Raw genomic sequence first — 20,359 nt, forward strand, 5'->3', positions numbered from 1 at the left:
ACACAAACAAAGCAACAGAAAACGGTAAGAGAGGCGCCAATACTTACCACGAGGCCGGGTTCCCGGAGCAGAGAATGACAATTTTCATCGGTGGCCATCTTGCAAAAGGTACCAACGCCCCTTTATCTCCCCCCGCCTCCCTCTGCTGATGCCTCAATTCTCTTGGAAGAAGTCGATAAACGGCTTCCACCTCCGGGCAAACCAATCATCTGACCCTCTTAAGAAGAACTTGATTTTCTCCAACCTCAGGAACTCAACCAGGCCGCTCAGCCACAACCCCGGTTTCAGTGGCTCCGGGTCCCTCCATTCCAGCAAAATCCTTTTCCGGGCTACCAGGGAGGCAAAGGCCAGAATGTCGGCCTCTCTCGCCCCCCTGGGCTCCCGGGTCTTCCAACACTCCGAATATCGTCACTTCTGGGGCCACCTTCACATTATGTCCACGAACCCCTGTAAGAACGCCATCAGTTTCGGACATACCCACAACATGTAAACATTGCTCGCAGGTCCCCCCAGTGCACCGCCCCCACCTGTCCTCTACCCCCTCAAAGAACCTGCTCATCCTAGCCACCGTCATGTGCGCCCTATGAACTACCTTAAACATGATAAAACTGAGCCTCGCACATGATGAGGAAGCATTCACCCTCCTCCGGACATCCTCCCACATCCCAGCTTCCATTCTCCCTCACCCCCCAGTTCCTCCTCCCATTTCCTTTTAACCTCCCCTATTGGGGCTCCCTCCCAGTCCATTAGCTCCTCATAGATCTCGGATACCTTACCCTCACCCACTCCCTCCCTCGATTGCACTTTATTCCTGTAATTCCAAGGGCGACAAACCGGGAAAGGACGGCACCTGCTTCCTCTCAAAGTCTCAAACCTGGAAGTATCTAAACCCATTCCCACTGGGCAGCTCATATTCCTCCTCCACGTCCTTTAAACTTGCAAAGCTGCCCCCCCGCACCCCACAAACAGGCCCCCAAACTGCTCGATCCCTGCCTGTCGCCACACCTGAAAACTTGTGTCCAACCCCCCCCCGGAGCAAATCAGTGATTGTTGCAAATCAGTGCCTAGGCCGAGACACCTTCCACCCTCAGGTGCTGCCTCCACTGTCCCCACATCCACAGGGTCGCTCCACCACAGGACTCGTGGAATGCTTGGCCGGCAAAAACAGCAGAGGCGCCTTCAACAATGCCCCGAAATGCATACCCTGCAAGAAACCGCCTCCATCTGCCCCCACGCCGACCACTCCCCTCACCATAGCGATGTTTGCTGTCCAGTAATAAACCATTATGTTTCCAAAAGCACCCATTTTTCTAGCCCACACAAACTCCGAGATCAAAACATTGACTTTCTTAAAGAATGATTTTGGGGCGAAGGTCGGGAGGTTCTAAAAGACAGATAGGAGCCTCGACAGCACCGTCAATTTCACTAACTGCACCCGCCCCATTAGCGATAGCGGCAACACATCCCACCTCTTAAAATCCCCCCTCAGCACGGTAGCACAAATGGATAGCACTGTGGCTTCACAGCGCCAGGGTCCCAGGTTCGATTCCCTGCTGGGTCACTGTCCGTGCGAAGTCTGCACGTTCTCCCCTTGTGTGCGTGGGTTTCCTCCGGATGCTCCGGTTTCCTCCCACAGTCCAAAGACGTGCAGGTTAGGTGGATTGGCCGTGATAAATTGCCCTTAGTGACCAAAAAAGGTTAGGAGGGGTTATTGGGTTATGGGGATAATGGGGACGTGAGGGCTTAAGTTGGTGCAGACTCGATGGGTCGAATGGCCTCCTACTGCCATGTATGCTCTATTTTTTCCACCAACCATGCCAAATTCAACTTATGCAGCTGCTCCCATCCCCGCCCTACCTGGATGCCCAAATATCTGAAGATCACATTGAATGGCAGCTCTCCCAACCACCTCTCCTGCCCCCTGGCCTCGATCAGGGACACCTCACTCTTTCCCATGTTCAGTTTATGTCTGGAAAACTGGCCAAACTCTTCCAGAATACTCAGAATTCCCCGATACCTCCCAGTGGGTCCGAAATATAAAGTTGCAGGCCGTTCACATACAGCCAGCCCCTGTGCTCAACGCCCCCCCAAACAAACCCTCTCCAGTTACTCGACGCTCTAAGCGCCATTGCCATTGGCTCTATTGCCAAGGCAGAAAGCAATGGGGAGAGTGGCACCCCTGCTTTGTCCCATGGTATGCACCGAAGTAACCCGAGCTCACCCGGTTCGTCCACACGCTCACTACCTGCAGCCTGTACAACAATTGAACCCAGTCCACAAACCCCTGCCCAAACTCAAACCATTCGAACACTTTCCACAAGTATTTACACTCCACCAATCAAAAGCCTTCGCTGCGTCCAGTGCCACAGCCACCTCCATGTCCTGTCCCTCCAGGAGCATCATTATCACATTTAGTAATCTCCTAACATTCGTTGACAGTTACCTCCCTTTACAAACCCCGTCTCATCTTCCCCTATCACCCCGGCACACAGTCCTCGATTTGTGAGGCCAGGATCTTTACCAACAATGGAGCATCCACATTTAGCGATAATATTGGGCGGCAAGATCGGTTGGTCACCTGGAATGCAAGGACGTTGGGTGGCCCAGTAAAAAGGTAGAGAGTATTTGCTCACCTAAAGAATCTGAGGGCTGACGCGGTGCTTTTGCAGGAGACGCATCTGTGGGTGAGGGATCAGACTAGACTGCGGAAGGAGTGGGGTGAACTTGGTGTTTCATGCGGGCTTCCGTGGCAGGGCCCGGGAGACAGCAATTTTGATTAACAAAGGGGGTCTTCAAGATCATGGCAGACCCGCATGGCAGCTATGTGATGGTTACTGGATCCTTGACAGGCACATAGGTGGCATCAGTCAGTATATTCCCCAAATTGGGGCAATGCTGCATTCATTAGGAAGCTGTTGGCTTCAATTCCAGATTTGGATACACACCAACTAACTTTTGAGGCGATTTAAACCTCGTACTTGCTCCGAGGTTCGATTGTTCTCGGCCTAAGTCGCTGGTTTGGAAATAAGGGATTCACGTTCTCCTCTCCAGTCCACAAGGTTTATTCCTGGATCAACTTTTTTCTGGTGAGTATGCCTCATCTCCCTTGGGTGAGGAAGGAGTAATACTTCCCGGAGGCAGCTTCCCGGGAGATTATTCAGGTTAAGGATTTGGGAGGTAGCTTGGTTTCTGGATGAAGTCAATGCTGCTTTTGAGGCTTTCTGCAAGGGTCTCTGTAGGTCAGAACCCGAGTAGAGAGGTGATGGACATGTCGGCATTTCTGCTGGGATGGAGGTCTCCTACTCCGTCCAGAGCCTCGGTATGGTTGGGTGACCTAATGGAATTGTTTTACCTGGAGAAAGTCAAGTACACCATCAGGGGCTTAGTTGAGGGGTTCTACCGGAGATGACAGCCATTCATTGCCCACTTTAAGGAATTAGTCACCGTCAGTTGCTAAAAGGAGGGGGGGGGGGGGGGGGGGAGTTTGGGGTTTTGTTTTTCCCTTCTTTTGTGGGTGAGGTGCATACGGTTGGTTGTGCTTTTGTTCCGCAGTTCTGAGTTATATCTGCTGTTTGTGATGTTGGCTTTGTTATGAACTTAATTGTAAATGGAAGATCTTTAAAAAAAATACTTTTTTTTTTAAATGCGGCTTTACTGGAAGGAGGTTTTTAGGGTAATCTCTAAGGTGGTGCATGTGAGACTTGACCCGGGCCCTCTGGAGGTCATATTCAGGGTGTCGGGTCAGCCGGGGTTGGAAGCGGGTGTGGAGGCAGATGTTGTAGCCTTCGCCTCGTTGATCACCTGAAGGTGGATCCTGTTGGGGTAGAGGTCAACCTCCTCACTCTTGCATGGCAGGGGGACCTGCTGGAATTCTTAACTCTTGAGAAGGTGAAGTTTGAACTGAGGGGAAGGATGGAGGTGTTCTACAATTCATGGGCGTTAGTCATTATGTACTTTCAAGAATTGGATGACATTGAATATTAAGGGGGGGGTTGGAAGGAGACTGTGTATGCTGATGGTGACGACGGGTGATTCCCGATTCCTTTTTTATTTGATGTTTGTGTTGATATGTGGGCAGTCGTTTGGGGGTTGGTGGGAGGATGGGATTGTTGTTGCCGATAAGGGGATTGACATTGTATTTGTTACCGTTGATTGTTGGCGGGTGTAAAATTTGAAGAAAATGTGAAAAAGGAGAATTAAAAATATTTTTTTTAAGAACGCGGCTATGAACAATCCCCAGCTGTGAATCGCCAGTTTCGTCCCCTCTGCCATTGACCTTGTGAAAACAGCAGCTTGTCCTCATGAACGTCAAGGAATTGCTGCATTTGCACATTAATTACTGTAGATTTGAGCATCTAAGTCAGACCGGGGCAGATTAGGCCCATACTCAGTGCATAAATTGATCCCGTTTTCTGTTCAGACAGATTATAATTGAATTAGGAGCTGGCCTCAATTTTTCACCTCACAAATGCACGTTTTACTCACCTTGTGAATCGACACATGGGATCAAACAAGTGATGCAGGCCATGTTGCAAAGAAGATGTGCGTGAGTTTAAGATACGCCCACACAAAGCAAACATGCATGGCAAACATCAAGCGGAAATGTGTCCCCTGGCAAAAAGAATGAAGAGAGCAGCTAGTTTCAAGTTAAAAGTTGTAACATTTGCGAACTGGAAACTGGCTGTTTTGGCATCAAGGTCTTTTGGCACCAATGTCTGAGCGATCTTGGTCTTCTGCCACAACACTGGGCATTTTAATTCCATAAAGCAGCTACACCCTCAGCTGTAATTCTGACATCTTTGCCTGGCTTGGGGTTCACATTTTATATTCATTTCTGGAAGGATTTTCCGAGGGTCCAAAGGTCAACTTATCTGGCACGATCCTTGATACCCTTTAAACTGCAGAAAGCTAGGGCTGGTACCCTTTGAATGGTGAGTGATGTTCATCAAATGCCAATCAAACTCTCCAGTTCCAAAATGTTGTTGCCTCATTCATGCCGCAAGTAAATTGCTCTTTGAGTTTTTACAGTTAAAATGTTTTTCCTCTCATTTTACCTTTGGGTCCTCTGCTGTCTTAGCTAATTGAATCTTTCTTTATTTCTTTCAGCACCTGATTTGATTCTAATTCACGAGATTTCTTTTTCCCCTCATTCCTGTGTTTTTTTCCCCCTTCATCCTTAAATCTGATTGAGATAGACTGTTAGTCCTGTTGTTCACTGGCATCCCAGACTGTCCACTGCCCTCGCCACACCACTAGCAGCTCACACTCCCTGAATGCTACAGGGTAACATGTTTTTGAGCTGAAGGTTGAGGGGTAAAGTCTAACCAATGACGCATGCGTCAAATGACCCACTTTCATAAATTCTGGGCCACTATTGAGAAAATGGGCTTGGAGTAACTCTTTCAAAACAAGATGGTTTTCTTCATCCATTTCCATGTCTGGTTTTAAAACAGAATTCACTGAACAACGCCACACGTACATGATGCAGCATAAGTACTCTACTTAGAAATTAAGATATATCATAAATAGGTGGCAAGGAAATCATGGGTTTGGGAAGAATTTTGAGAGTTGTGCAAAGGGGCAATGAAAGTGTGCTTTCAGAATACTCAGGGGCCAGCTGGGAAAATGTGGCAGGTGTATATGTTTTACAGACATGTATAAGGATTCTTGCATCCCAGATTTGCTTTAGTGCCGTGCCAATCACAGTGGAAATACATTGGAGTCCCTGCCTCAGCTCATTTGCTGCTGAAACCCCCCATGCATTTAGTACCATTAGACGCGACTATTTCAATTCTCCCCTCGCCAGCCTCCAACTGCCCGCCTTCCATGAACTCAAGCTCATCCAAAACTCTGCAGCCCGCATTCTAACTCGCACATAGCCGCTCACCCTAACACTCTGTGTTCACTGATCTGGATTACTTCCCTATGCAGTTAACATCTTGATTTTAGAATTCTCATCCGAGTTTGCAAAATCCTCCATGTCCTTTTCTATTTCTATCACCTCATCCAGTCCTCGAACCCCCGGGAATTCTGTACTCCTCCAATTCCGCCCTCGAACATACATGATCTAGTCCATCACTGGAAGGCATGTCTTCATTGGCTAAGACACTTCGCTCTGCAATTCTCTCCCTAAACCTCTTCCCCTCTCTCTGCTCCTTTAAGATGCTCCTTAAAATCTACCTCTTTGACAAAGCTTTTGATCACCTGTCTCACGTGGTACTAGGTGGCTAGGTGCCAAAATTTGTTGGATTATTTGAATAGAAACAATGTGCTGCGGTATGGGAAAAGGCAGGGGAATGGCACCAAATCATGCTAGTCGTTTGGACAGCAGGGGCAGGCATGATGGGCTAAATGGCCTGCTTCTGTGCTGTAACATAGAAAATAGGAGCAGGAGTAGGCCCTTTGAGCCTGTACCACCATTCAATATCATAGCTAATCATGCAAATTCAGTATCCCATTCCCGCTTTCTCTCCATACCCTTGATCGTTTTAGCCGCAAGGGCCATGTCCAGCTCTCTCTTGAATATATCCAATGAGCTGGTCCCAACAGCTTTCTGTGGTAGAGAATTCCACAAGTTCACAACTGTCTGAGAGAATCATAGAATCATAGAATTTGGCCCATTGAGTCTGCACCGGCCCTTAGAAAGAGCGCCCTACTTAAGCTCACACCTCCACGCTATCTCCATAACCCCACCTAACCTTTTGGACACTAAAGAGCAATTTATCATGGCCAATCCCTAACTTTCTAACTTTATCATGGCCAATCCCTAACTTTTTAATCCCACATCTTTGGACTGTGGGAGAAAACTGGAGCACCCAGGGGAAACCCACGCAGACACGGGGAGAAAGTGCAAACTCCACACAGACAGTCCCCGAGGTCAGAATTAAACCCGGGTCCCTGGAGCCGTGAGGCAGCAGTGCTAACCACTGTGCCAACGTGCCGCCCCAGAAGAAGTTCTTCCTCATCTCAGTCCTGAATGGCTGTGACCCCTAGTTCTGGACGTCCCCAACATCGGGAACATTCTTCCCGCATCTAGCCTGTCCAGCCTCATCAGGATTTTATATGTTTCTATGAGATCCGCTCTCATTCTTCTAAACTCCAGTGAGGAGAAGCCCAGTCGATCCAGTCTTTCTGTGAATCACTCTGTAAGGTGCCCTGGTACATTTTGTTACATTAATGGCATTACAGAAATAAAAGATGTTGTTGTTATTTGGATTATGACTACTTCACCTTGTTGGGCAGTTCTCCAGCTATTCAGAGAAGTTACCAGAAGGTGCTGAGGGTAACAGCAAGCAGCTGCATTTTAAGACACAGCATGAACACACGGAAACAGCAAGTATAAGGGGCATTTATCAAGTATTACCGAAGCAAAACTTAAGAATTAACCTCTCTGGTTTTGGAAAACAAATGTTGCAATCATTAAAACACCAATGTTTAAATCATATCCAAGGTTCCCCCACAATAATCCAGTTAAAGAACTGATAGCTCAAATTTTTTCATTTTAATCAGACATTGTGAATAATTGTGGACCAGATTGAACAATGAACGTGGAAACAGTGCAAGTTGCTGACATTAAGTAGTGCATTTTTAAATAACTTCCATGTCTTCAAAATTTGAATTTGCAGAACTATTTCAAACCATGTGATTCACTGATGAGAGAGAGAAGACATTGATGTGAGAGAGGAGGAGATGTGTACTTTGTCACCCACATGAAACCAATAGTGCAAAAATGTATTAATCAGGCACAACAATATGTGCTGGTAAAAAAAGTGACAGCAAGAGAAACTTATCCAGGAATGTTTGCAGATTGTCAATTCCTGCAAAACACTAAAATCAGCACTGAATAATTTTATTACTTACATTGAATAAATATCAACCTGCTACCCAAGTAAATCTCTTAACGTAGAACTATCACAAATATAGTGACACACAGAATGACTGACAGGGGCCACTTTCTGGAGCTAGTCCAAAGGTTCAATCCAAACCCTGCACGCAGCAGATCTCGAATCTCCAGTCAATTTAAAGGACTGCTTTAAATACTCCAATGCAATGCTGTCCGAGTCATCATCTGGCATTTATTTGCCGAATAACGTGGCTTCCCAGATGACTCCAGCCACTTTGTTAATCGAATGGAATGTCAAAATCAAAGTAACAATCAGCCTCGAGCAAACCCAGTTTCACAAGAACACCTCTTCCTGCAGATGCACACCATTAAAGGTATCAGGAACTCTGTGTCAACTCTATAAACTGCAAACAACGGCATGTCAATATATATATACTGCTTGGCCATGCACAACCCTGCCACACAACTAACCTACAGTCTACTACAGTGTGAAAGAGAGCTGGCTTCCAGATGCAAATCAAGAGGAAAGCTGAGTTGAGCTGTTGGGAATGTGTCTGAAAGAGTAGTGTTGCTCCACTGCAAGGAGAGAGGAAATCACACAAAAGAGTCAACCCCAGTGATTTTCAAATGCTGCATTAAAGACTGTATACTGAGGATGGGGAGACTAACTCACTCTCTGAAAAGATACTGCAATAAGTTGGAAAAAGAGAAAGGCACAAAACAATGTTTGGAAGATGATGAGGAAGAGAGAAAAGTCTATCTAATGCTGCACATTCCCCAAAGGTATTTTGGAAAAACAATACCAGTAGAGCTGCTGAAACAACGCTCCCATTCTCTTACTAAGATCGGTGCTTTCCGACCAATGCATATACTTTCTCGTCCGGCATCTGCTGTGCCTCACTGCAAAAGCATCCAAGCATTAGTATTAAAACATCACTGTATGAAGCCAAGGTAAAAAAAACTGAAATAACTCCTCAACGTCAGCATTTACAACAGCAATTCTTAGAAAGTTTCTAAAGTCTGTATATTTGAATTTGGAACCAACTGTCATAGATAGAACAGCCTGAGTCTTTCATCCGTCCACATTCTAAGGGCTGGGTCACACTTTGAACAATCTTTCTGAACTAATTTCTATTCTCTGCTGCACTCACTGCTTATCCCACTGAATCCAGTGAACAACTTTTATTTTTTAAATTGGCTCAGTGAAGTTGTGATTCTTTTAAAGCTTACCATTTGTTCCAGAATTATGCTTCAGTTCTAACAGAAAAGCTTGAAAGGTGATGAATGAAATATTCTGAGGTTTAAAATGTGCAATAAGAATGTGTTAAAAGACAAGATATTAGCTGATTCTGTCAGGAAGACATCATTTAACATCCTTACTCTTGTCCAAAATGTATCTAATTTCTGTAACAATGATTTGACCATTTACAGCATAGATAATTCAAACAACCTACATGTATATAATGTTTCTCACACAGCCTAATGTATCAGTGCACATCATCAGGGAAAGAGCTCGGGTTATGAACAAAGATGAATAATTAAAAGTGATAAACCAGATTGAATTATAATAATAACTTGTATTAATACAGTGCCTTTAACTTAATGACATGTCCCAAGGCACTTCACAGGAGGTTTAAGAATCAGAATACAACAGCGAGCCACTCAAGGCGATCTGAGGGCAAACGGCCAAAAGCCTTGTCCGAGAGGCAAGTCATAAGGATTATCTTAAAGGGTGATAGAGAGTTGGAGAATTTCACAGAAGGGCATTTCAGAGTGTAGCACCCACGTAACTGGAACCAAGGTCATCAGTGGTACAGCAATTAACCTTAGGGATGCTCAAGAGGCTGGAATGAGAGGAAAGCAGGGGTTTTGCAGGGTTGTGGAACAGATTATAGAAACAGGGTGCAAAGACACGGAGGGATTTACAAACAAGGGTCAGAATTAGAAAAGTGAGGCATTGCTTGACTGGGCGGCACTGTAGCACAATGGTTAGCACTGTTGCTTCACAGTGCCAGGGATCGGGGTTCAATTCCCGGCTTGGGTCACTGTCTGTGCCGAGTCTGCACATTCTCCCCGTGTCTGCCCTAGTGTCCAAAAGGTTAGGTGGGATTACGGGGATAGGGTGGGGAGTGGACCTTGGTCAGGTGCTAGTTCGGAGGGTTGGTGTAGATTCGATGGGCCAAATGGCCTCCTTCTGCACTGTCGGGGTTCTATGTTATAGGTGGGTCAGCAAGAGCAGGGTGCAAGTAAGGAGGTAGGCAGTAGATGTCAGGATGCTTCGGATGTCAGGTTTACAGAGTATAGCACAAAAAAGGGCAGCCAGGAATGCAGAGGAAGCGTGGGTTTCACCCCCATAGCCCAAAGATGTTCAGGTTAGGTGGATTGGCCACACTAAATTGCCCCTTAATTGGGGAAAAAAATAATTGGGTACTCTAAATTTTTTTTAAAGGAATGCAGAGGAATAGTCAAATCTAGAGGCAATATAGTCATGGAAGAGGGTTTCAGCAGAAGAGCTAAGGGAAAGATGGAGGTGGGCAATGATATGGAAGTGGAAATAACCAGTCTTAGTGATGGCACAAATATGTGGTTAGAAGCTCATTATGGTGTCAAATATGATTCTGAAATTAGTCAGGCAGTTGCCAGGATGGAGACGGTAGCTAGGGAATGAAGTTTATAGAGAGAAGATATCACAACGTTCCTTTTTGTGGCTGTGACGACATATTATATACAGAGTCATTGATCCACAAGACATAGGAGCAGAATTAGGCCATTCGGCCCATCGAGTCTGCTCCACCATTCAATCATGGTTGATATGTTTCTCATCCCCATTCTCCTGCCTTCTCCCCATAATCCCTGTTCCCCTTATTAATCAAGAACCTATCTATCTCTGTCTTAAAGACACTCAGTCATTTGGCCTCCACAGCCTTCTGTGGCAAAGAGTTCCACAGATTCACCACCGTCTGGCTGAAGAAATTCCGCCTCATCTCAGTTTGAAAGGATCGTCCTTTCTGTCTGGAGCTGTGCCCTCAGGTTCTAGTTTTTCATGCTAATGGAGACATCCTCTCCAAGTCCACTCTATCTAGGCCTCGCAGTATTCAGTTTCCATAAGATTCCCCCCATATCCTTCTAAACTCTAATGAGTCCTCAACCGCTCCTCATATGACAAGCTCTTCATTCCAGGGATTATTCTTGGGAACCTCTTCTGGACCCTTTCCAAGGCCAGCACATCCTTCCTTATATACGGGGCCTAAAATTGCTCACAGTACTCCAAATGGGGTCTGACCAGAGCCGTATACAGTCTCAGAAGAACGTACCTGCTCTTGTATTCTAGCCCTCCCGACATGAATGCTAACATTGCATTCGCCTTTCTGACTGCCAACTGAACCTGCACGATAACCTTAAGAGAATCTTGAACTAGAACTCCTAATCCCCTTTGTGCTTCTGATTTCCTAAGCATTTCCCCATTTAGAAAATTCTTCTCTACTCTTCCTACCAAAGTGCATGACCTCATACTTTTCCACACTGTATTCCATCTGCCAGTTCTTTGCCCGCTCTCCTAGCCTGCCCAAGTCCTTCTGCATCCCCCCTTCTTCCTCAATACTACCTGTCCCTCTGCATGCCTTTGTATCATCCAGACCATAACCATGGCTCTCAACTGCATGCACACAGCATACACCGAGTGAAGGAATGCACAACATAGTTTGTGCATGTCTGCAGTCCCAACCCGCAACAAGTCAAGGAACACAAGTAGGCCTTTACTGGTATCAGCCAATACTCTTCACAATAAAAACAATGCTTGTGACACTCCCTGCTGGTTGGGAAACTCTACGGGCTGCAATGTCCCTGCTATTAGACAGGACCTGAAGAGCTTACAAGTATTAAAAACCTCCACTTATCTGACCATAACCTCACAGAAAGTCCCTCAGGAGTTGATTTAATAAAGTTATAAATTCTACAAATTAGTAAAATTAAGTTGTGTGTGAAATCAGGGAAGATTATTGTTGAAACATATGAGATCCTGAGAGGACCAGTGGATGCTGCGAGGATATTTCCCCTGTGGGAGGGACTAGAACATTTTAAGAATAAGAAGTCTCCTTTTTAAGATGACGATGAGGATTTTCCCTCGAGGGCGGTTAGTCTGTGGCATTCTCTTCCCCAGAGAGCAGTGGAGGCTGCATCATCGAATGTATTCAAGGCGGAGTTACAGATTTTCTTTTAGGATGGGGGGGGGGGGGGAAGAGAGAGAGAGAGAGAGAGAGAGAGACAGGAAAGTGGAGTTGAAGCCACAGTCAGATCGGCCATCACCTTGTCTATTGATTGATCAGGAACAAAGGGCTAAAAGGCCTACGCCTGCCTAAACTGAGAGCAGAGAGAGTGAAGCGAAGATTTAATGGAGCTATTCAAAATTCCTAGGGGTTAAATACAAGAAGCCATTTCCACTGTGACAGAGAATTTAAGGTAACTAGCAAAAGAACCAGAGGAGGGAGAAGGAGACATGTTTAATACAGTGAGTTGTTGCGACCTGGAAGGCACTGTCTGAAAGCGCGGTGGAAGCAGATTCAATGGTAACTTTCAAAAGGCATCTGGATATATAAGGCGTATGCCAAACTTTGATTGCCATTCAGAGGTCAGCAAGGAATCTGGAGTCAGATTGTTGACACGGGGAGCTATAAAAAGCAATGGGCAGCCAGTGATCAAAGGCAAGCAAGTGAAGGGAGAGCAGCTCAGATTAACTGAAGCTTTACGGAGCCCCAAAAATATCCTGTAAATAGTTTCCCAGGTTCCTATCTCTATCATTGCTGGCCGATACAGACACAGCAGTAATACCAACTATGATTTGCAGGGTTAGCAAATGAATTAATGCTGTTTTAATGTTACAGTGCAGAATGAGTTCTGTCGGCCCATTCAGCTTGTGTACTTTGAAAGCTAGCAAATTATTCCCGGGTCCTGCTCTTTCCCCAAAGCCCTGCAAATATCCCCCCCTTTTGAATCTGATTCCATCACCTTTCCGGGAAACACATGTCACATCATAACATCTTGCTCGTTTAAAAAATTCTCGTCTCCCAGTGGATTTTATGGTCTGGTTACCAAGCCTCCCGCACTGAAAACAGTTCCCTTCTGCTCAATCAACTGTCATAGTTTAGAATGTTGTTTACTCCAATTTTATTAACTCGGTCACCTGAACATACAATTTTTAATTGATGTGGTTATTGCAATCAAAACTCATATTCCAAAAGTTAGTCAGTATCTAAAGTATGGGAAATAATAATAATCTTTATTATTGTCACAAGTAGGCTTACATTAACACAGTAAGAAGTCTTACAACACCAGGTTAAAGTCCAACAGGTTTGTTTCAAACTAGTTTCCGGAGCACTGCTCCTTCCTCAGGTGAATGAAGGGGTATGTTCCAGAAACATATATATATTGAATTATCTCAAGCCAGGACAGTTGCAAAATCCTACCAACTGTCCTGGCTTGAGACAATTCACACCTCTTTAACCTGGGGTCACCTCTATCTCAGGATCTGTAAAGACTTAATTACCTGCAAATGCTCACATTCAAAGCATTGTCTGGCATCTTTGAATTTGCCTATATATATGTTTCTGGAACCTACCTCTTCATTCACCCGAGGAAGGAGCAGTGCTCCGAAAGCTAGTGTTTGAAACAAACCTGTTGGACTTTAACCTGGTGTTGCAAGACTTCTTACTGTGCTCACCCCAGTCCAACGCCGGCATCTCCACATCATGGCTACATTAAAACTGAAGTTACTGTGAAAAGCCCCTAGTCGCTATATTCCGGCGCCTGTTTGTGTACACAGAGGGAGAATTCAGAATGTCCAAATTATCCAACAGCACGTCTTTTGGGACTGGTGGGAGGAAACCGGAGCACCCAGAGGAAACCCACGCAGACACGGGAGAACATGCAGACTCCGTGCAGTGACCCAAGCAGGAATCGAACCTAGGACCCTGGAGCTGTGAAGTGACAGTGCTAACCATCGTGCTACCATGCCATCCACATAGCTCCCTTTTTAAAATACAGACTAAATGTAATACAGTACAAAGTTAACATGGGAGAAAAAGACCCTGAAGTGAAATTCAGGGCTGTCACAGCAACCTAGACTGGTAACTGACCCAACAAGCCCTTGCCTTGTTGCTTTTGCAGGTCCCTGTGGGAGCCATAATGGAAACTCGTGGGGTGGAGGGTTCGCAACATTGCTCCCTATTTGCCAGTGGGTGGGATCTGGGTGCTTGACATGGCGATGAGACCTAACACAGAGTAGTGACTGCTATTTTGTAATGTAACCTATATTTCAACATTAGGGTCAAGAGAAGATTGGCAAGAGGAGCAAAGGCCTATGTTAATCGACCCTAACAGAAGTATGTTTTTAATTTAACTTTTACTCGTAGCTCTGGAGCTTCCAGCACTATCGCGCTCTGATTTTTCCATCCTCATTCTTATGGGATTCAGTTAGGTAAATAGTTTCCATCAGCAGGAATTTCCTGGCAGTGCCACAGGACTCCTGACATCCCTACAGCAGGGTGAAGTTACTGAGGCTGGGGCACAATTGCAAATTTTAAAACGAAGATGGATAGGTCCATTTTAAATCGGGTGATTTTCTTTTACACTTGTCTGATTGGGGAAGGAGTGATGTCTGGTGTTGAGGTTAACAGTCCATTCAACAGCTTCAGCTAAGGCAGTGTGAATGGTTGTAATGCCACCAGGAATGGATCTCCCAGGGCAGGGGTTCATTGTGTGAGCGATAGCCTGACGTGAATGGTCACAGTCACAATATGAGCTGTTCCTCATGTTCAAACGGTAGCACGGTATCACAGTGGTTAGCACAGTTACTTCACAGCTCCAGGGTCCCAGGCTCATTTCCCGGCTTGGGTCATTGTCTCTGCGGAGTCTGCACTCTCTCCCCGTGTCTGCGTGGGTTTCCTCCGGGTGCTCCGGTTTCCTCCCACAGTCCAAAGATGTGCAGGTTAGGTGGACTGGCCAAGATAAATTGCCCCTTAGTGTCCAAAAAGGTTAGGTGGGGTTACTGGGGTATGGGGATAGGGTGGAGGTGTGGGGTTTTCTTTCCAAGGGTCGGTATAGACTCGATGGGCCAAAAGGCCTCCTTCTGCACTGTAAATTTTATGTCTAAATGTCTAAAATGTGGAACAAGTGTTCACACCTTCCCTGGCCATTCTTCAAGCTGTTGAGAGTTGTCCAGATTTTCTGTGGAAGATTGAAATCTGGGACTTCAACACTTGGGTCAGTTACCAGGCTGAGGTTGGTGATTTTTGCAGTCAACCCAGAGATTTGCCATCGAGAGGTAAGGCTGTCATCAGTTTGTCAGGAGTGGGATGTGTTCCAGTCGGGAGTGAAGAATTTCAGACGAGTGTGTGGGTTTTTCCTTCAGGTCCTGTTTCAGTGGGAGAGCTTTGTTAGCTGTCAGCTGATGGTGTTCTATCAGTAGTTTGGTGTATAGTCAACAGTGATTCTAGAGTATTTAGCATTGGCTAAGTAGTTGGTGACAAGAGTTAGACATGAAGATCTTCCCTGGCTTTCAGGCAGTTCAGGTGAAGGCTGAGATTACAGTTTTGGCAGTGTTTGGTTGAAATTTCTATTTCCTGAAGTAAGCTTCCAGAGAACATAGATTTTCAGTGAATGTTTTCTCAATGTCCTGAAGTTAAGGTGGTTGGAGTTCAAATCGAGATCAGTCATGACTGAATGGCTGCACAACTTTGAGTGCCGAATAGCCTCCTCTTGTTCTTAGAGGCAATTCCATAGTGGAAAATCCAGAAGGAAAAATTCGGCAGTTACACAGTGTCAATTTTCCAGTTGTCTGTTTAATATGTAACTGTATTTATCTACCCAGGCCCCCACGCTCTGGAATTCCCACCCTCAAACTCTACGCCTCTCTGCCTTTACTTAGAGATAAATGTAAGAAATTATCATATTTTATTTTATATTTCTTGCAGTAATGTTATTAAAACCTGGGTTAAAATACATACCGACCGTATGTGCTAGAGCAGAGATTAAGGTGTAGTAAAGTGAGGTAATTATTGATTTGCAAGTGATGTGTTCTGTTAATGGATCTTGAGAACTATTTACTTGTTTGCAGATGGCTAGTCAAGGGAATATTTCCTGGTTTGAAGAACCCTTGGGTGTAGATAATTTACGAGGGACATTGTGTTTGGTCCCGGTTAAACACGTCACCGGACATCTTGCAAGAAGAGACAAAAGAATGCCTTATGCGTCTAGTACAGGTAATGTAGTTAATGGGAGGAGCCAGGTCGAGCTGAAGAGTCAGCTGGTCCTAGAACTCTGATCTGAACAGGTGTTCAGTTTGGTCCTGAAAGGTTCTCTCTTCAAAGATTCTGCACAGAGAAAAGCAAGTAAAACCCTGGGTGTTCACTTTATTCACGAGTGGCATTTAATATATATCGGTTTGCTTAATTGGAATACAGTGTCAAGTTTAGGAAGTAAGTTAAGGTTAGGGCAGAAGTAAGGTAGGACAGCACGGTAGCATAGTGGTTAGCAGTGTGGCTTCACAGCTCCAGGGTCCCAGGTTTGATTCCCTGCTGGGTCACTGTCTGTGCAGAGTCTGCACGTTCTCCCCGTGTGTGCATGGGTTTCCTCCTGGCACTCCAGTTTCCTCCCACAGTCCAAAGACGTGAAGGTTAGGTGGATTGGCCATGATAAATTGCCCTTAGTGACCAAAAAGGTTAGGAGGGGTTGTTGGGTTAGGGGGATAGGGTGAAAGTGAGGGCTTAAGTGGGTCGGTGCAGACTCGATGGGCCGAATGGCCTCCTTATGCACTGTATGTTCTATGTTTCACGTTTTACTTAAGAACTGTTGTAACTGTTATCTGTAAAGCTTTTTCTTTGTTGCTAAAGTGGTTAATTCTGTGTTTAAATTAAAGTTTGTATTAACATAAAATATACCTATTGGTCAGTGTTATTTATCACTCCTGTGGTGCAAGAACATTTACATAGAACATAGAACATAGAACAGTACAGCACAGAACAGGCCCTTCAGCCCTCGATGTTGTGCCGAGCAATGATCACCCTACTTAAACCCACGTAACCCGTATCCCAACAATCCCCCCATTAACCTTACACTACGGGCAATTTAGCATGGCCAATCCACCTAACCTGCACATCTTTGGACTGTGGGAGGAAACCGGAGCACCCGGAGGAAACCCACGCACACACGGGGAGGACGTGCAGACTCCACACAGACAGTGACCCAGCCGGGAATCGAACCTGGGACCCTGGAGCTGTGAAGCATTGATGCTAACCACCATGCTACCGTGAGGCCCCTCACGTTTCCTCAGTTTTACAAATTGAAAATAGTTGGGTTCTTGCCATAACAAAATGCTTCTTAAAACCTACCTTTATAACCAAGCTTTGAGTCATTTATTCGAATATCTCCTGTGGTTTGTGTGAAAATTTATTTTAAAACGCCCTTGTAAAATGATTTGGGACATTTTACTACATTAAAGGCTCTATATAAAAGCAAGTTGTTGTGGCTGTCATCAATACATAAGAATACGAAAAATACAGGTGAAGTATTGACAGATTATTCTGGATGAGGAATGGTAACAAAACATTATCTATCAGTGAGACATGCACTGTGACTCTCCCGAGAAAAACCTTACTGTGCAGTCTAACGGTATGGGTCCAATAAACATCTGTCCTGGTCTTACGTAGATTTTACTGCACAGGAATTGCCCATTTACACCAAATTGTCCAGGCTCGTGTTTATGCTCCACACAAGCCCCCTCCCACCCTTTTCCATCTCACTATCAGCATAACATACTTCCGTTCTCTCATACATTTATCAAGTTTCTCATTAAATACCTCAAGTAGATTGAAAGTAACAAAGCAAACATCTCAATGAGGGATGCAGCTAGTGTGTGCTGGGATAAAGCATGTGTCTTTTGCTCCGTGTTGAAACCGTAAAACCATAATACAAGAGCAGTAATAAATAAACTAGAAATCCACAAGCCGACACAATTCTGGAAATGTCCAATAGCCAGTCAGACAACAGAACTTGCATTTAAATGGCAGCTATAACATAGTAAAATGTCCAAAGGCATTTCACAGGAGTATTACATAATAAAATCTGACACTGAGCACATAAGGTGATATTGGGACAGTTGACCAAAAGTTTGATCAAATAGTTGGGTTTTAAGAAGTGTCTTCTTACAGGGTGAGAGAGACTGAGGTTTAGAAATGAAATTCCAGAGCGCAGGGACCAGTCAGCTGGAGACACAATCAACGGTGGATCGATGAAACCCAGGTAGAATCAGCAAAGAGAAAACAGATAGAAAAGAAAAACTTGCATCTTGACAGAGTATTTCAAGATTTCCCAATTACTTTACAACCAATAAAGTACACTTTATTGTAGAGTACACTTCTGCAGTGTACTCACTATTGCAATTTAGGAAAAGCAGCAATTTGCACACAAAGTAAGATTCCACAATACAATGGCCAGATGTTTGTTTCAGTGATGTTGAAACATATAGTCATGACAATAAATGATGTTCGGCACGGTAGCACAGTGGTTAGCACTGTTGCTTCACAGCGCCAGAGACCTGGGTTTGATTGCCGGCTTGGACCAATGCCTGTGTGGAGTCTGCACGCTCTCCCCGTGTCTGCATGGGTTTCTTCCGGGTGCTCCGGCTTCCTCCCACAAGTCCCGAAAGACATGCTTGTTAGGTGAATTGGACATTCTGAATTCTCCCTCTGTGCACGCGAACAGGTACCAGAGTGTGGCGACTAGGGGCTTTTCACAGTAACTTCATTGCAGTGTTAATGTAAGACTACTTGTGACACTATTAAGATTATGAATTATTATAATCCTCTACTTTTCTTCCAATTGTGCCATAGGATCTTTTAGTCACCCAACAGGACAGCCAAAGCTCAACTTGACGTGTTGGCAGAAAGACAGCTTCTCTGACAATGCGGCACTCCTTCAAGACTGGCAGGGTCACTATGGATTTTGAGCTCACAGGGGATGGTTTAGCACACTAGGCTAAATAGCTGACTTTTAAGGCAGGCCAGCAGCACGTACCAGCCTGCCCAAACAGGCGCTGGAATTTGGCGACTAGGGGCTTTTCACAGTAACTTTATTGAAGCCTACTTGTGACAATAAGCGATTTTCAATTCATTTCATTTCTGGAGTGGGATATGAACCCACAAACCCTTTATGACTCAGATGACAGAGTCACCCATTGAAATACACCAGGCAGGGGTTAGCATTCCAAGGTGGGTAACCCAGAAGCAGGAGCGACTGCGACAGTGCCAGGGAGGGCATCAAGATTCCACAACCGCACAAACACCCAACACCACCCGATCCCCCACCCAAAGGTGCAGCCTTACCTCAGGGTCCGGTCAGGAAGGAATCCACAGCTACGGCCTCCCGCACAGTCCTGGCAGTCGGTGCCCACATTGCCCACACCCCCCCATCCCACACTCACATCCTTTTGGGGGGAAAGTTGGGTGGTGGGTGGGGGGGGTGGTGTTGCTGGGTGTAAAGTGGGGGTTTAAGAGTGTGGGGGTGGCTGGGCCAGGATACTGGGCTCTCAGCCTCCAGCAAACCATCTGCTGGGGGTGAACAGCAGGCCCACTCCCTCCCTCCACAAAGGCAGCTGCAGGCCTCAGGGCCTGGGGGTTAGGCTGAGGAGACTGGGGGGGATGAGACCCCCCTGCTCCCCTCCCCTCAGGCACTCGCTCCCAAACTGCTGGAACTTTCTCCCTGTGTGTCTCTCAGCCTCGGGGGGGTTCAGGCCTTCCCTCCCCTGACCCAACCCCCCCTCCCTCAGAACCTCAGCTCCCAGTGCACCCTAACCTGCTGCTGCCCACCGTTGTCATGGCGATCAGCCTATCGGCGCGCCGGCCATGACGTCAGCCGGGCCAATGGGTGTCGCCACTCGGAGCCGGAAGTGCCGGTGGGGGCGGGGCCTGCCGTCTGTGACGTCACTCGATTGACAGCCGGTCCCAGCGGCGGCGCCCGACCAACCGGGGAAGGTGGGGCTGACGAGCCGTCGTACGCCGGCGCGAGGGGCGGTGTTTACGTGCCGCCGTACGTCAGGAGCGGGGCTTTTTGCCAACCTGACGGCAGCGTGAGGGGCGGGGTTTCGGCGGCGTCTGACGGCAGAGTGAAGGGCGGGGTTTCGGCGGCGCCTGACGGCAGCGTGATGGGCGGGGCTTTCCCCTATTGCCCGCCCCTCTGGGTGATTGACGGCTCGGCTCCACCCCCCAACCCGCCCCCATATGCAGAGTATGGCGGGTTCGAGTCCCACGCTCGCAGCTCGGGATACTCCTTTAATACTAAAGCGAAACATTGTGGATGCTTGAACGTGAAATTAAAACATAGTAAGTTGTTCATGGAAGAGGAGGCTGAGATGAGATTTGATCGAAAAGACATAATGAACGGGTCAGATTTAAGCTCTGCAGTCCTGCCACATCCAGCCATGAATGGTGGTGAACAATTAAACAACTCGGGAGGAGGAGGAGGCTC

The 20,359-nt window shown here is 46.2% G+C and overlaps 1 protein-coding gene across 2 annotated transcripts in view; it reads right to left on the reverse strand.

The window, feature by feature from the left end:
* LOC119977074 (basic helix-loop-helix domain-containing protein USF3) overlaps window positions 1-19,786 on the reverse strand; it is a 51,567-nt gene extending 31,781 nt beyond the window's left edge. For both annotated transcript variants that reach the window (XM_038817646.1, XM_038817645.1), the window contains exon 1: window positions 19,219-19,786. The gene's annotated coding sequence lies outside the window, so the exon portion shown is untranslated. The remainder of the gene's footprint in view (window positions 1-19,218) is intronic.
* Between the last annotated feature and the right edge of the window lie 573 nt (window positions 19,787-20,359).

This window comes from Scyliorhinus canicula, chromosome 14, assembly GCF_902713615.1.
Source record: "Scyliorhinus canicula chromosome 14, sScyCan1.1, whole genome shotgun sequence".
Taxonomy (NCBI): Eukaryota; Metazoa; Chordata; class Chondrichthyes; order Carcharhiniformes; family Scyliorhinidae; genus Scyliorhinus; species Scyliorhinus canicula.